The sequence below is a fragment of the Rattus norvegicus genome, chromosome 4, assembly GCF_036323735.1.
Source record: "Rattus norvegicus strain BN/NHsdMcwi chromosome 4, GRCr8, whole genome shotgun sequence".
Lineage (NCBI taxonomy): Eukaryota > Metazoa > Chordata > Mammalia > Rodentia > Muridae > Rattus > Rattus norvegicus.
In genome coordinates, this window is record NC_086022.1 from 9621098 (window position 1) to 9638825 (window position 17728).

Here is a 17728-nt window from a genome sequence, read left to right on the forward strand (position 1 = left end):
TAACCATGCATCTGCTTCTGTATGCTTGCTTCTGCTCCCCAAAATCCTATAAAAGCCCATCCTTGGTTCTGTGGGGCGCGCCAGTCCCCCGAGTGACTGAAGCGCCCACAGGTGCCTGTGCCTGTGTATCCCGACAATAAACCAAATCCTCTTGCTGATTACATCCTGTGGTGTCTTGGTCTGGTCTTTGGAGTTGGAGGGTCTCCATCCCGAGGGAAAGTTCTGCCTGAGAGCTTTTCATTTGGTGCATGGGCCGGGAAAGGAGATCCTCCACCCAGGGACCACCGACCACCCACTGGGAGGTAAGCCGGCCGGCGTCTGTCTGTCTGTCTGATTTTGTCTCGTTCTGCCTTATTCTGTCTGTTCTGTGAGCGCTCAGCCAGGTCTGTTCTGTGAGCGCTCAGCCAGGTCTGTTCTGTGAGCGCTCAGCCAGGTTCTGTGAGCGCTCAGCCAGGTTGTTTGGAATTTGGGCGGGACGAAGAAGGAGCTGACGAGCTCGGACTTCTCGCCCCGCAGCCCTGGAAGACGTTCCAAGGGTGTTAGGGGCCCGACTTTTCGGGGCCCAATCTGGGAGAGGAGAAAGATCCGGACTAACGGCACCTCTGTCTGTATTTTTGGCTTTCAGAGGGCCCCGGACCTTTGCCACCTCCATCTGACTTTTTGCTTTCAGTTTGGTACCAAAGCCGTGCAGCACGCCTGTCTGTTGTTTGTTTGACTGTTGGTGTTGTTTGTTTTCTCTGTGTTCTAATCTTCCTTAGAACTAACATGGGACAGTCCCTAACAATGCCCCTAAGTCTCACTCTTGATCATTGAGAAGACGTCCACGACCAGGCACACAACCAGTCCGTCGAGGTTAAAAAAAAAAGAAAAATGGCAGACTATCTGCACATCTGAGTGGCCCACTTTCGGAGCGGGATGGCCAGTGAATGACACATTTAATAAGATCATTATTTTACAGGTTAAAGATTGGGTCGTCCACGGACATCCTGACCAGGTTTCTTATATTATCACTTGAGAGAGTCTCGCCTTAACCCCCCCCCGGGCGGAACCCTTCGTGGACCCGAATTGGCCTCCCCTCAACCCCCAGCCTGTCCCCTCGGCCCCGCCCGGTCCGCCGGCCACGTCTTCCTCTCTCTACCTTTGTGAAATCAGAGCCTTCTAAGAAACCTGTCCTCCCGGCAGACCCAAACTCCCCTCTCATAGATCTTCTCTCTGACAGGCCCGGCTAAAACGGAGGAGGCAGAGCCGCCGGCCAGATCAGTTGCCGGGCCACAGTCTGATAAGGGTTTCTCCCCTGTCGCAGGGAGATTACACAATAAGCGCGAGGTGATGCCAGATTCAACCTCCCAGGCTTTCCCACTTAGACAGGGAACCGGTGGCCAGACCCAATACTGGCCGTTTTCAGCAGCTGACATTTACAATTGGAAACAACACAACCCTTCTTTCTCCAAAGATCCGGTGACACTCACCGACCTAATAGAATCTGTTTTACTTACCCACCAGCCTACTTGGGATGACTGCCAACAGCTCTTACAGGCCCTCTTAACCTCAGAAAAAAACAAAGAGTGTTCCTAGAGGCCAGAAAGCATGTTCTGGGAGATGATGGGCGTCCCACCCAGCTGCCTAAAAAAATTGATGCTACATTCCCACTTAAGAGACCAAACTGGGATTTTAATACAGCTGAAGGTAAGGGACACCTACACCTTTATTGCCAGTTGCTTCTAGCGGGTCTCCGAGGGGCTATACGATGCCCTACTAATTTGACTCAGGTAAAACAGGTATTACAGGAAGCAGGGGAAACTCCCTCCGCCTTTCTAGAGAGACTTAAGGAGGCCTACCGTATGTACACTCCCTATGATCCAGATGACCCAGGACAAATGACGAGTGTCTCTATGTCCTTCATCTGGCAGGCTGCTCCAGATATCAAGACTAAGTTACAGAGGTTAAAAAATTTGCAGGGCTATACATTACAGGATTTACTTAAAGAAGCTGAAAAGATTTTTAATAAGAGAGAGAATTGAGTCAAATCTTGGCCGCCGTAGTTCAGGGCCAAAAAAGGAAGGGAGATAGGGGGGAGCTCAAAAGGGGCTAAAGCTAGATAAAGATCAATGTGCCTATTACAAAGAGAAAGGACACTGGGCCAGAGAGTGCCCCAAGAAGCCTGGCGGACCCCAAAAGCCTCGACCACAAACCTCCCTCTTGACTCTAGATAAAGATTAGGGAGGTCAGGGCCAGGAGCCCCCCCTGAGCCTAGGGTAACGCTTAAAGTTGGGGGGCAGCCGGTTACTTTCCTGGTAGACACAGGAGCCCAACATTCAGTCCTCACCCAAGCTTCAGGACAACTCAGCGACCGGACGGCCTGGGTACAAAGAGCTACTGGTGAGAAACAATACCGATGGACTACGGACCGCCGGGTTCAGCTGGCTACTGGTAAGGTGACCCTTTCCTTCTTACATGTTCCGGACTGCCCGTACCCTCTGCTGGGCCGTGACCTGCTCACCAAACTAAAAACACAAATTCATTTTGAAGAAAGAGGGGCCCAAATAACTGGCCCCCACGGAACTCCCCTTCAAGTTCTAACCCTATGAACTGGGACAGGACACTGGCTTGGGCAGAGACTGGTGGGATGGGGTTGGCGCTCCAACACCCCCCCTTAATTACAACTCCAGTCTCCATAAAACAATACCCCCTGTCACATGAAGCTTATCAAGGTATAAGGCCTCACATTACGAGGCTTCTAGATCAAGGCATCCTAATCCCCTGCCGGTCGCCTTGGAATACGCCTCTTCTGCCTGTTAAGAAACCCGACACTGGAGATTATAGGCCAATACAAGACTTGAGAAAGGTCAACAAGAGGATAGAAGATATTCATCTGACTGTTCCAAACCCTTACAATTTGCTCAGTAACTGTTCATCGATGAGAAACAGGGGTATGCTAAAGGGGTCCTAACACAAAGGTTGGGACTCTGAAAACGCCCTGTGGCCTACCTGTCTAAGAAATTAGACCCTGTGGCCTCCGGCTGGCCACCGTGCCTAAGGATGGTGGCTGCTATTGCTGTCCTGATCAAAGATGCTGGAAAATTGACTTTGGGACAGCCACTCACCATCCTAGCACCCCACGCAGTGGAGGCCTTGGTAAAGCAGCCCCCAGACCGCTGGCTCTCTAATTCTCACACCAAGCCTTGTTACTGGATACAGAACGGGTTCAGTTTGGGCCTGTAGTCACCCTCAATCCTACCACCTTGCTTCCTCTACCAGAGGAGACAAAACAGCATGACTGCCTACATAGAACCAGGCCAGACCTATCGGACCAGCCTCTTCAGAATGCTGACCACACATGGTACACGGATGACAACAGCTTCTTGACAGAGGGAGAGTGAAAGGCTAGAGCTGCGGTCACTACGGAGGACAAAGTGATTTGGGCGAAAGCCCTGCCTGCTGGTACCTCCGCACAACGGGCTGAACTCATCGCCTTGACTCAGGCGCTCAAGATGACAAAAGGTAAGAGGCTAAATATATATATACAGACAGCCGTTATGCCTTTGCCACGGTACACATCCACGGGGAGATCTACCAGAGGCGGGGGCTGCTCACATCTGAGGGTAAAGATATTAAAAATAAGGCTAAAATTCTGGCCCTCTTAGAAACTCTATTCTTGCCCAAAAGACTGAATATTATATATTGTCCAGGACACCAGAAAGGGCACAACCCAGAGGCACGAAAAAACCGGCTGGCCGATGCCACGGCGAGAGAAGCGGCCATGAACAAACAAATCTTGCCCTTAAATAGCCCAGACCAACCCACGTCCCCACCAGTGGGACAAACCAGTTGGGTTTATGCCCATGAAGACATAGAGCTCCTAGAAAAAATGGGGGCCATCTACCACCCTCAACTAAAACAGTGGGTCTACAAAGGACTTTTAAATTGATCTCCTTTTTACATAAATTAACCCATTTGGGGTTTAAGAAGATAAAAACCTTACTAGATCGAAAAGAGATAAATCTGTGTTTTTTTAAATTAGGACAAAGCGATACAAAAGGTGACTGAGAGTTACAAAGCGTGCGCTCAGGTTAACCCAGAAAGGACCATGATTGGAGAAGGAGTTCGTCCTAGGGGACACCGTCCCGACATCCATTGAGAAATTGATTTTACTGAAATTAAACCAGGTATATATGGATACAAATATCTCCTAGTGTTTATAGACACCTTCTCAGGATGGGTCAAAGCCTTCCCCACGAAACACGAGACTACAAAAATGGTCACTAAGAAGCTCCTCGAGGAAATCTTTCCCAGGTATGACATGCCTCAAGCGTTGGGGTCAGACAACGGGCCCGCTTTCGTCTCCCAAGTAAGTCAGTTGGTGGCCAAATTGCTGGGGATTGATTAGAAATTACATTGTGCCTATAGACCCCAGAGTTCAGGTCAGGTAAAACACATAAATAGAACAATTAAGGAGACTTTATCCAAACTTACGCTTACAACTGGCTCAAAGGATTGGGTGGCCCTCCTTCCCCTAGTTCTATATCGGGCCCAGAATACCCCGGGCCCCCATGGTCTAACTCCTTTTAAAATAATATATAGAACACCACCCCCATTTGTCCATTTCTTTGATTCAAACATTGCTGATTTTGCTGACAGCCCTTCTCTGAGGGCCCATTTACAGGCCCTACAGATTGTACAGAGAGACGTCTGGAGACCTTTGGCCGCTGCCTACCAGGACAAGCTTGAACATCCGGTGGTGCCACACCCATTCCAGATTGGAGACACCGTGTGGGTACACAGATACCAGACCAAGAATCTCGAGCCACGGTAGAAAGGACCCTACACCGTCCTCCTTAGATCCACGCACCACACGTCAAGACAGTCCGGTCTGAAAAATTGACTAATCACAACACTACACCCTGAAAAGCTCTCAGGGAGAACTTTCCCTCGGGATGGAGACCCTCCAACTCCAAAGACCAGACCGAGACACCACAGGATGCAATCAGCAAGAGGATTTGGTTTATTGTCGGGATACACAGGCACAGGCACCTGCGGGCGCTTCAGTCACTCGGGGGACTGGCGCGCCCCACGGAACCAAGGATGGGCTTTTATAGGATTTTGGGAAGCAGAAGCAAGCATACAGAAGCAGATGCATGGTTACAGGGATATAATTGGTGGATTCTAATATGGCAAGGGTTTAGCCCGGGGGCAAGTTTCCTAGCTACCTTCCTGAAACATAACGGCTGACTCAGCCCCCCAAGGGTTCAGCCCGGGGGCAAGTTTCTTAGCTACCTTCTTGGAACAGAACGACTGACTCGGCCCCCCACCAGGGTGTGGGACCTCTCCCGGGGCTTTTCTCATTGTCAGGTGCTCAACTGCAGTCGTCCTGTTGCCAGGCCTTCAACCAAACACATCCTGCTTGGCAGCCGCTGTGTACTCAGTGTTCTAACCTTTCCCTGAACCAGTCATCTTAAGTACAGCCTTGCAAAATGGCGTTACTGCTGCTAAGCTGGGGTCTTTCATTCCCCCATTTTTTTTTTTGCTAACTTTGAGTGAAATCTTTCACTCGACTTGGTCAAGAAATTTCTGTCTGGTGGGGGCTTATTCCCCCACTGACTCTAGGCCACAAAAGGGCTAGGAGGAGCCACGTAGGAGTTTTAACTTTAAGGGGTTTGGAGTGCGCTGAACTCTCCATGTCTGGGGTGTAGTGTTGTGATTAGTCAATTCCTCAGACCGGACTGTCTTGACGTGTGGTGCGTGGATCTAAGCCGCGACTCCGTCTACCTTTAGGGCGGTCGGGGTAGTCAGGAGGACGGTGTAGGGTCCTTTCCACCGTGGCTCGAGATTCTTGGTCTGGTGTCTGCGCACCCACACGGTGTCTCCAATCTGGAACGGGTGTGGCACCATCGGATGTTCAAGCTTGTCCTGGTAAGCAGTGGCCATAGGTCTCCAGACGTCTCTCTGCACAATCTGTAGGGCCTGTAAATGGGCCCTCAGAGAAGGGCTGTCAGCAAAATCAGCAATGTTGAATCAAAGAAATGGACAAATGGGGGTGGTGCTCCATATATTATTTTAAAAGGAGTTAGACCATGGGGGCCCGGGGTATTCCGGGCCCGATATAGAACTAGGGGAAGGAGGGCCACCCAATCCTTTGAGCCAGTTGTAAGCGCAAGTTTGGATAAAGTCTCCTTAATTGTTCTATTCATGCGTTCTACCTGACCTGAACTCTGGGGTCTATAGGCACAATGTAATTTCCAATCAATCCCCAGCAATTTGGCCACCAACTGACTTACTTGGGAGACGAAAGCGGGCCCGTTGTCCGACCCCAACGCTTGAGGCATGTCATACCTGGGAAAGATTTCCTCGAGGAGCTTCTTAGTGACCATTTTTGTAGTCTCGTGCTTTGTGGGGAAGGCTTCGACCCATCCTGAGAAGGTGTCTACAAACACTAGGAGATACTTGTATCCATATATACCTGGTTTAATTTCAGTAAAATCAATTTCCCAATGGATGTCGGGACGGTGTCCCCTAGGACGAACTCCTTGTCCAATCATGGTCCTTTCCGGGTTAACCTGAGCGCACGCTTTGTAACTCTCAGTCACCTTTTGTATCGCTTTGTCCCGATTTAAAAAAACACAGATTTATCTCTTCCCGATCTAGTCATCTTCTTAAACCCCAAATGGGTTAATTTATGTAAAAAGGAGATCAATTCAAAAGTCCTTTGTAGACCCACTGTTTTAGTTGAGGGTGGTAGATGGCCCCCATTTTTTTAGGAGCTCTATGTCCTCATGGGCATAAACCCAACTGGTTTGTCCCACTGGTGGGGGCGTGGGTTGGTCTGGGCTATTTAAGGGCAAGATTTGTTTGTTCATGGCCGCTTCTCGCGCCGTGGCATCGGCCAGCCGGTTTCCTCGTGTCTCAGGGTTGTGCCCTTTCTGGTGTCCTGGACAATGTACTCAGTCTTTTGGGCAAGAATAGGGCTTCTAAGAGGGCCAGAATTTTAGCCATATCTTTACCCTCAGATGTGAGCAGCCCCCGCCTCCGGTAGATCTCCCCGTGGATGTGTGCCGTGGCAAAGGCATAACGGCTGTCTGTATATATATATTTAGCCTCTTACCTTTTGTCATCTTGAGCGCCTGAGTCAAGGCGATGAGTTCAGCCCGTTGTGCGGAGGTACCAGCAGGCAGGGCTTTCGCCCAAATCACTTTGTCCTCCGTAGTGACCGCAGCTCCAGCCTTTTGCTCTCCCTCTGCCAAGAAGCTGCTGCCATCCATGTACCATGTGTGGTCAGCATTCTGAAGAGGCTGGTCCGATAGGTCCGGCCTGGTTCCATGTACTTCTGTGAGGATTTGTAGGCAGTCATGCTGTTCTGCCTCCTCTGGTAGAGGAAGCAAGGTGGCAGGATTGAGGGCAACTACAGGCCCAAACTGAACCCGTTCTGCATCCAGTAACAAGGCTTGGTGTGAGAATTAGAGAGCCAGCGGTCTGGGGGCTGCTTTACCAAGGCCTCCACTGCATGGGGTGCTAGGATGGTGAGTGGCTGTCCCAAAGTCAATTTTCCAGCGTCCTTGATCAGGACAGCAATAGCAGCCACCATCTTTAGGCACGGTGGCCAGCCGGAGGCCACAGGGTCCAATTTCTTAGACAGGTAGGCCACAGGGCGTTTTCAGGGTCCCAACCTTTGTGTTAGGACCCCTTTAGCATACCCCTGTTTCTCATCGATGAACAGTTCAAAAGGTTTGTAGGAGTATGAGGGTGGGATGCTGAACCCTAAAGTCAGGAGCAAATTGTAAGGGTTTGGAACAGTCGGATGAATATCTTCTACCCTCTTGTTGACCTCTCTCAAGTCTTGTACTGGCCTATAATCTCCAGTGCTGGGTTTCTTAACAGGCAGAAGAGGCGTATTCCAAGGCGACCGGCAGGGGACTAGGATGCCTTGATCCAGAAGCCTCGTAATGTGAGGCCTTATACCTTGATAAGCTTCATGGGACAGGGGGTATTGTTTTATGGAGACTGGAGTTGTAATTAAGGGGGGCTGTTGGAGCGCCAACCCCATCCCACCAGTCTCTGTCCAAGCCAGTGTCCTGTCCCAGTTCATAGGGTTAGAACTTGAAGGGGAGTTCCGTGGGGGCCAGTTATTTGGGCCCCTCCTTCCTCAAAATGAATTTGTGCTTTTAGTTTGGTGAGCAGGTCACGGCCCAGCAGAGGGTACGGGCAGTCCGGAACATGTAAGAAGGAATGGGTCACCTTACCAGTAGCCAGCTGAACCCGGCGGTCCGTAGTCCATCGGTATTGTTTCTCACCAGTAGCTCCTTGTACCCAGGCCGTCCGGTCGCTGAGTTGTCCTGAAGCTTGAGTGAGGACTGAATGCTGGGCTCCTGTGTCTATCAGGAAAGCAACCGGCTGCCCCCCAACTTTAAGCGTTACCCTGGGCTCAGGGGGGGCTCCTGGCCCTGACCTCCCTAATCTTTATCTAGAGCCAAGAGGGAGGTTCGTGGTCGAGGCTTTCGGGGTCCGCCAGGCTTCTTGGGGCACTCTCTGGCCCAGTGCCCTTTCTCTTTGTAATAGGCACATTGATCTTTATCCAGCTTCAGCCCCTTTCGAGCTCCCCCCTATCTCCCTTCCTTTCTTGGCCCTGAACTACGGCGGCCAAGATTCGACTCAATTTTCTCTCTTATTAAAAATCTTTTCAGCTTCTTTAAGTAAATCCTGTAATGTATAGCCCTGCAAATTTTTTAACCTCTGTAACTTAGTCCTGATATCTGGAGCAGCCTGCCAGATGAAGGACATAGAGACACTCGTCATTTGTCCTGGGTCATCTGGGTCATAGGGAGTGTACATACGGTAGGCCTCCTTAAGTCTCTCTAGAAAGGCGGAGGGAGTTTCCCCTGCTTCCTGTAATACCTGTTTTACCTGAGCCAAATTAGTAGGGCGTCGTATAGCCCCTCGGAGACCCGCTAGAAGCAACTGGCGATAAAGGCGTAGGTGTCCCTTACCTTCAGCTGTATTAAAATCCCAGTTTGGTCTCTTAAGTGGGAATGCAGCATCAATTTTTTCAGGCAGCTGGGTGGGACGCCCATCATCTCCCAGAACATGCTTTCTGGCCTCTAGGAACACTCTTTGTTTTTTTCTGAGGTTAAGAGGGCCTGTAAGAGCTGTTGGCAGTCATCCCAAGTAGGCTGGTGGGTAAGTAAAACAGATTCTATTAGGTCGGTGAGTGTCACCGGATCTTTGGAGAAAGAAGGGTTGTGTTGTTTCCAATTGTAAATGTCAGCTGCTGAAAACGGCCAGTATTGGGTCTGGCCACCGGTTCCCTGTCTAAGTGGGAAAGCCTGGGAGGTTGTATCTGGCATCACCTCGCGCTTATTGTGCAATCTCCCTGCGACGGGGGAGAAACCCTTATCAGACTGTGGCCCGGCAACTGATCTGGCCGGCAGCTCTGCCTCCTCCGTTTCAGCCGGGCCTGTAGGTAAACGATATGGGGGAGGAGGATCTTCAGAGAGAAGATCTATGAGAGGGGAGTTTGAGTCTGCCGGGAGGACAGGTTTCTTAGAAGGCTCTGATTTAATTAGAGTGGGGTAGAGAGAGGAAGACGGGGCCAGCAAACCGGGCGGGGCCGAGGGGACAAGCTGGGGATTGAGGGGAGGCCAATTTGGGTCCACGAAGGGTTCCGCCCAAGGGGGGGGGGGTATAAGGCAAGACTCTCCCAAGTGATAATATAAGGAACCTGGTCAGGATGTCCGTGGACGACCCGATCTTTAACCTGTAAAATAATGATCTTATTAAATGTGCCATTCACTGGCCATCCGGCTCCGAAGGTGGGCCACTCGGATGTGCAGAGAGTCTGCCATTTTCCTTTTTTAACCTCGACGGACTGGTTGTGTGCCCGGTCGTGGACGTCTTTCCAATGATCAAGAGTGAGACTTAGGGGCGTTGTTAGGGACTGTCCCATGTTAGTTCTAAGGAAGATTAGAACACAGAGAAAACAAACAACACCAACAGTCAAACAAACAACAGACAGGCGTGCTGCACGGCTTTGGTACCAAACTGAAAGCAAAAAGTCAGATAGAGGTGGCAAAAGTCCGGGGCCCTCTGAAAGCCAAAAATACAGACAGAGGTGCCGTTAGTCCGGATCTTTCTCCTCTCCCAGATTGGGGCCCGAAAAGTCGGGCCCCTAGCACCCTTGGAACGTCTTCCAGGGCTGCGGGGCGAGAAGTCCGAGCTCGTCAGCTCCTTCTTCGTCCCGCCCAAATTCCAAACAACCTGGCTGAGCGCTCACAGAACAGACCTGGCTGAGCGCTCACAAAACCTGGCTGAGCGCTCACAGAACAGACTTGGCTGAGCGCCCACAGAACAGACCTGGCTGAGCGCTCACAGAACAGACAGAATAAGGTAGAACGAGACAAAATTAGACAGACAGACAGACGTCGGCCGGCTTACCTCCCAGTGGGTGGTCGGTGGTCCCTGGGTGGAGGATCTCCTTTCCCGGCCAACGCACCAAATGAAAAGCTCTCAGGGAGAACTTTCCCTCGGGATGGAGACCCTCCAACTCCAAAGACCAGACCGAGACACCACAGGATGCAATCAGCAAGAGGATTTGGTTTATTGTCGGGATACACAGGCACAGGCACCTGCGGGCGCTTCAGTCACTCGGGGGACTGGCGCGCCCCACGGAACCAAGGATGGGCTTTTATAGGATTTTGGGAAGCAGAAGCAAGCATACAGAAGCAGATGCATGGTTACAGGGATATAATTGGTGGATTCTAATATGGCAAGGGTTTAGCCCGGGGGCAAGTTTCCTAGCTACCTTCCTGAAACATAACGGCTGACTCAGCCCCCCAAGGGTTCAGCCCGGGGGCAAGTTTCTTAGCTACCTTCTTGGAACAGAACGACTGACTCGGCCCCCCACCAGGGTGTGGGACCTCTCCCGGGGCTTTTCTCATTGTCAGGTGCTCAACTGCAGTCGTCCTGTTGCCAGGCCTTCAACCAAACACATCCTGCTTGGCAGCCGCTGTGTACTCAGTGTTCTAACCTTTCCCTGAACCAGTCATCTTAAGTACAGCCTTGCAAAATGGCGTTACTGCTGCTAAGCTGGGGTCTTTCAACCCCAGACATGGAGAGTTCAGCGCACTCCAAACCCCTTAAAGTTAAAACTCCTACGTGGCTCCTCCTAGCCCTTTTGTGGCCTAGAGTCAGTGAGAGAATAAGCCCCCACCAGACAGAAATTTCTTGACCAAGTCGAGTGAAAGATTTCACTCAAAGTTAACAAAAAAAAATGGGGGAATAAAAGACCCCAGCTTAGCAGCAGTAACGCCATTTTACAAGGCTATATTTAAGATGACTGGTTCAGAGAAAGGTTAGAACACTGAGTACACAGCGGCTGCCAAGCAGGATGTGTTTGGTTGAAGGCCTGGCAACAGGACGACTTCGGTTGAACACCTGACAATGAAGAAAAACCCCGAGAGAGGTCCCACACCCTGGTGGGGGGCCGAGTCAGTCGTTATGTTCCAAGAAGGTAGCTAAGAAACTTGCCCCCGGGCTGAACCCTTGGGGGGCCAAGTCAGCCGTTATGTTTCAAAAAGGTAGCTAGAAAACTTGCCCCCGGGCTAAACCCTTGCCATATTAGAATCCACCAATTATATCCCTGTAACCATGCATCTGCTTCTGTATGCTTGCTTCTGCTCCCCAAAATCCTATAAAAGCCCATCCTTGGTTCTGTGGGGCGCGCCAGTCCCCCGAGTGACTGAAGCGCCCACAGGTGCCTGTGCCTATATATCCCGACAATAAACCAAATCCTCTTGCTGATTACATCCTGTGGTGTCTTGGTCTGGTCTTTAGAGTTGGAGGGTCTCCATCCCGAGGGAAAGTTCTGCCTCAGAGCTTTTCAGTATTGGTACAGAGACAGATAAGTTGATCAATGGAATAGAGTTGAAGACCCAGAAATGAACCCACATGATCTATGATAAGGGAGCTAAAACTGTTCAGTGGAAAAGAGACAGGACTTTTAGCATTCCTAGGCAAGAAATGCAGGAGAGGGGAAGAAGGGATTCAGTCATGACAAAGATATAGGAAAAGTACTATGCTGGGAAAGTTCAAGAGGGTGAGACAGTCAAAATGTAGGTGCAAGGAGAAAGCAGGATTCAGGTACCAAAGAAGAGATGTGTGCCAGCATCAAACTCTGATTCTGAATAGGCCTGGGCTCAAAGCTAGGAGAGAATGTGGGCCTGGGCCAGTCCCTGACCCTTAAAATGTTTAGCAGGGAGAGAGAGAGAGAGAGAGAGAGAGAGAGAGAGAGAGAGAGAGAGAGAGAGAGAGAGAGAGAGACAGGCCTGGGACAATCCCTGAAATGACTGTGGACTGCACAAACCAAGCAAGGAATTGTTCCTCACCCAGACCCTGATCCCAAAGAAGCCCAGGTCTAACCTAGAAGAGATATAGGCCTGGGCCTATATCACACCCACAGGATTCCAAGCCCAAATAGAAGATATGTGAGCCTGGAACAATCCTGCAAATGAGAAACTAAAGAGGAAAAAAAAAGACTGTTTCCAAACAACTTCAGCCCCTGATTTCCATGTCAAATCCAACTGCTCAAGTGAAATTATTATATATTAACTCCTCATCCAAAGAGACCTGAACCTAAACAAAGAGCACTGTGCCCAGGCTCAAACCAAAGTGAGTCAACAGTATGGTTAGAGCATGTACCCATGAAACATTCTGATTAGTTTCAGTTGATATAACAGACACATGGCAGCTTGTTCCTGGATAATCTGGGACTTACCCACAATACTTTCTGTACTAATATCTAATACAGGCAGACAACCTGAGAACCTAATATCTGGATTGTACACACATCATTCAATCTGGGCAACATCCTCAACACAAAGTTGACAGCCTCACTATAAATGACTCAGACCACAGCCTGTTCACCAAGAATCTTGAACTAAACAAAAATTAGTTCTAGTTTGGTTAATTGACATATGAACACATTATATCCTCCATGTATGGAGTATATACCCTCAAAGTAGGGTCTTGATGATGATTTGATTATTATTAGCATTGTGAGACCATAAACTGACTTTAAAGGAAACTTGGTAGCACCTTGAACACCAAGCAGTTGGTGTTCATATTATCTTAAGGTTATGTGGGCCACACCCTCTACCTAACAAAACTAGCACATAATCCCAACCACAAAGGAGCCATGCCTTAAAGTGAACAAACCTCACTTTAATATCCAACAAAGTGGACATACCCATGACCCTGCCCTGGTCTGACACCTGGAATCATCTTCATGTCATTTTCTTTTGTTGGATATCAATGTAAGATGAGGGATGCTTGACCATCTGGCATCAGATTTCAAATATATTTGGACTCCATTTGGCTTCATTATCAATACAGAAAGGAGCTAGGAATGGTGTACAGAGCCACAAATGACCATCAAACAATATGGGCACTTTGTACTTGTGGGTGTGTAGGCCATACCCCTCTATTCAAGTCTGACCACATGCTATCTGGAAGCCAAGAAATGCAAGCACAGTGAAGTAAAATGTGAGTTAGCCCACAGGAACTCCCCAACAAGATTGGACCCACTGTACTAACAAAAAGATTGGTGTTTTAATCATTGAAAACCCCACCTTCAAGACTTACAGGCTAAACACATCTTTCTCCTAATCCAGGCAACATTCTCAAACCAGAGAGTCAAGGCCACCTAACAACCTTCATGTAACCTGGGTCACATTTGAATATCAAGTAACAGACACACTTTCAGATTAAGGTCACACTTTGACTCATGTGATCTAGACCACATACTTCTCCAGAAAGGTTGGTGGTCTAGAGAATGACATAAGGGCAAAGACCATAAAGTGACATCAAAGAGATTCTTCCAGCTCCCTGACTACTGTGTACTCTGTGTCCAGCTCTCAAATTCAAGGTGTGAGGGATATTTTTATGACCCTGGATCATCATTACAAGAGACCTAGGATCACATCATGTTCTTAATGTAGACATGAACTCACTTGAATAACCAAATAACATGGACATGAAGAATGATTAACCTGAACTTTCATCTTGATTTCAAGTAGTTTTGTTTTCTAAGCCAGACCCTGTAATCAAAAGCAAGCATCACTAAACTGATTAACCTTCAAAATGATACCAATATGAGCTGGCAATCCTGATCAAAAAGTCTGTGAAAAACTTAATTCTAAGGGGGTATATTCATTCAGCCTAACACACAGCAATTCATAGAGCCAGGAATATTACATGGCCTTCACAGTGTCTGGGACATGTGACCACCATACAATCTGGTTAGACTTTGGCAAGAAGAGTATGTGGGATATACCCCATGGTATGCCCTCAGTGCACAGGTTCTGTCTGGATCCAAGTTATCCAGAAAAGTTTATGACAATTGAGGGTTAAGTAAATACTAACCCTGACTACGAGGTGGACCTACTTTAACAATGGGTACAAGTCTTATAGGTGACATAAGGACAATATCCATAAAGTGACATCTGTGGTGGCCTGGCAGCTCCATGACTATCAAGTATACTGGAACAACCTTAGGTTCAAGGTTGGCTATACTCTCTCTTCATATGACCCTGTACCATGCTCAGTGCCAGGGAGCTATGACCACAACCATGGCCTTGAATGGAACAAGGATTCTCCTTATTAATCAAACATGGCCACATCTAAATATCAAGAATGGTTAGAGAGCAAGTGGCCTTACTGTGACTTTAACTGAATCCCACCTACTGAAGTGAGACTGTTCACCAGAAATCTCAGATGCATAAACAAGGGTCTGCCCATGACTGACAGTCAATATCAGTGTAAGCTGGGGGCGCTATTACCTCCAAGATTTCTGGGTTAAATTTAATTTGAAAAGTAGTGTGAAGTGGAAACTTAAGGGTTCTTTGAAAGGTTGGTTGTATTAGGTATTTTGCTAAGGCAAACACATGAAGGAATGTTCCTTTGTAGCAGGCTCAGGTGAAGAACTAAGGCAGATTCATGAAGGAAGCAGACACAAGTAAAAGGAAGTTCTGCTAAAGCAAGCTCATGAGAGGACACGTGATGAATTCTTTGCCAATTATACACATATTTGGTTTGCCTTACATTGCATAGTTGAGCTCCATTTATCAGGGCACCATAGATAGAAACACCAAAAAACTTAGGGTGATGTGCTACAGTTTCTTGCCATTTCCTCAGACTTAGGATGATTGGCAGAGTGATGTCAGCTGAGACAGACTCATATGCTGAGGCAAGACATGTGCTGAGACAAGACCTATGGAGGACACGTTTGGAGAAAGTATAAAAAGGACTCAAAGGACAGCGACAGAGGCTGAGCTTGGTTAGCTTGCATAGCCAAATCCTTCTTGGTCTCAAGTCTTCACTAATCTTCTCATTGCCAAGAGAGGTACAGCCGAGGACTCTTCCTGATGTCCCTGTTGGTCAAAATCTCTCCTGCCTGGCTGTTCTGTCGGGGACCAGATGTCCGAACTAAGCAAAGCTAGAGCCCTGCCCTGAGCAGATTCCTGAGAAGGGCTTGACCTTTTCAAAGAACATGTCCTGGAAGACTGTTGCCTCTTTGTCTAAGGAGAATACCTTGCAGTTTAATGATTCACCTTATGTCCTTGGGCACTTCCCAGTACTCCCCCCGCCCTAAGCTTCAGTTCCTGCTTCAATTCCTGCTTCAGAGCTTTAAATGCTGTACATTCCTCTCAATAAACAGACCTTGACAAAGACACTGCTTGGTCTCGCTCCTCTTTCTTGCCCTTTCTCCCACAGGTATGGGTCCCCCTCGACCACACAAATAACTGGGTCCCCGATGGCGGGGGCACTGTTCCTGCTAGGTCGTGCCACCTGCTGCTATCCCAACTCTACTGAACTGAGTTACCGGTATATTTGTGAAGTACTTGTAGTGGACTGAGCTGCTACTGCTGATCTGTGAACTGAACTGTTTCTGACAAGTCAGATGGGAGTTGCTCCAAAGAACCACTTCTAAGCAGGTCCACTTTCCCCATAGCCTTTTTTTTCCACTACCTCTGGTGGGTAGTAGCCTAGAAGGGAGATTAAAGCATTTAACAGCCATCATTAAAAATAGGTTTTGAAAAATTTTGAGTTATAGTTGTGGGCCTCAGCCTCTCTTCATCTGAAAGAACCTAGCTCGAGTCTCAGGATGGTGCACCCCAGAAAACACCGATCCCAGATGAGCCCCCAAATGAAAGATCCCCGAAGAGAGACCCTTATTCAAGTCTCGGGAAGTCGCAGACCCCAGACACAGAGAGACCATTTTGGATGTAATAAGCAAAGGCGAGGTTTATTACGGAGATCTATTACAGGGATCTCCGGGTCGACACGTATCCTGTGCAGGAGACAGAGGTGTCGACCCCGAAGCTCAAAAGTCAGGGGTTTATATAGGGAAGGCTAGGGGGTTTGGCGCGGTTACACACAATTGGCTAATTTCTGGCGCTGCTATAAGTGATTGGCTCATTTAAACATGGCAGTGAGATTACAGCATAGCAGGAGAGTACATATTGACTGGAACATACAGGATTTTAGAAGCTAGGGACGTATCAGGGTTTGAAGGACATCTGGTTAAGGTGTGACTCTGAGTAAGCTGGGGGAGGTGCCCTTCTGCCAGATGGTTTGAGTCAGTCCTGATATCTCGGGCTGGTTCCTGCATTCCTTTTCTTTATCTTTATGGTGTGTTAGTCCTAGTGGCAGGGCGGGGCTGCCTGGACTTGCTTTTCACAGTGTTTAGCCCTGAGTCTATGAATTTTGAAACTTACTCTTTTAACTTCATATTTTTAAACTTTAAATCTGTATAATTTTCCTTTCACATCAAACCCAGGAGATATCAACTCAAAGGGCTCAAAACATAGCCTGCACGATGTCTGGGCCATCCCGGAGAAACAATCTGGGCAAACTTTGGCATCTAGGTGTGTGGGCCATACCCAGTAGCCATCATTTGCCCAGATGATATCTTGTCTTTAAAAGAACCAGGACAAAGTGATCTCAATTTTGCTTTAGCCAACACCAACACCTCAAAGGAAATTGGAACCATCACAACAACCAGCTTTGGTGGTCTGGTATGTGTCATCAGCCTCACAAACTTCAAGACTGTGGTCCAAATCCTCTAGTCTTGACATCTCATGTTCCTAACCACTCCCTGTTGACCTTGGCCCTCAACCTGACCAGATTAGAAACATCAAGTAACCCATTGGATTAAGAATGTCATGTAGACATAATTATAAAGGAAAAATCCTGAAATCCCTCCTCTGGAGGCATGTTTGTTGGTATGGTCACTGTCTGGGCAGTAGAATTCTCACCAGAGAATTCTAACTTCTAATTCTAGAAGAAGCCAGAATTATACACTGATTTCTAGAGATCTGTTTTCATCTTACATATGTAAAACAGTTCTGGAACTTTGCAGTCTTACATTATACTTTACTGTGCATTCATTCCCTACAATTTTGTATACAATGTTCAATGAATATAAGTTCATCTGCTATTATACTCTAACCTGAAATTATCATTTTGGCCCTTTCCCTATACTTCTTACTGAAAGTTTTCTGTCTTTGGATTGAATAGTGAAAGGACAAGTTGTGATGATTACTCAAGATCAGCAAGTGTGATTACTTAGAACATCTCTCTTTTACTTGCTGTCTCCATGTATATGGCGTGTGCTCAAATAACATTCAAAAGATCAGTGAATCTCTGTCCATGGTATGGATCTTAGCCTTTAGTTGGAGTCTCC

General features: G+C 48.2%; 1 long non-coding RNA gene across 2 annotated transcripts; it reads right to left on the reverse strand.

Annotated features, from left to right (window-relative positions):
- Positions 1–4982: 4982 nt before the first annotated feature.
- On the reverse strand, positions 4983–17416 carry LOC134486539 (uncharacterized). 2 transcript variants are annotated; one of them, XR_010065728.1, is made up of 3 exons: positions 15574–15996; positions 10342–11080; positions 4983–10270 (listed from the first exon to the last, which is right to left on the reverse strand). It is a non-coding gene; the product is annotated as an uncharacterized LOC134486539 (long non-coding RNA). The 2 variants fall into 2 exon arrangements; XR_010065727.1 differs by having other exon boundaries at positions 4983–11080; positions 15574–17416.
- Between the last annotated feature and the right edge of the window lie 312 nt (positions 17417–17728).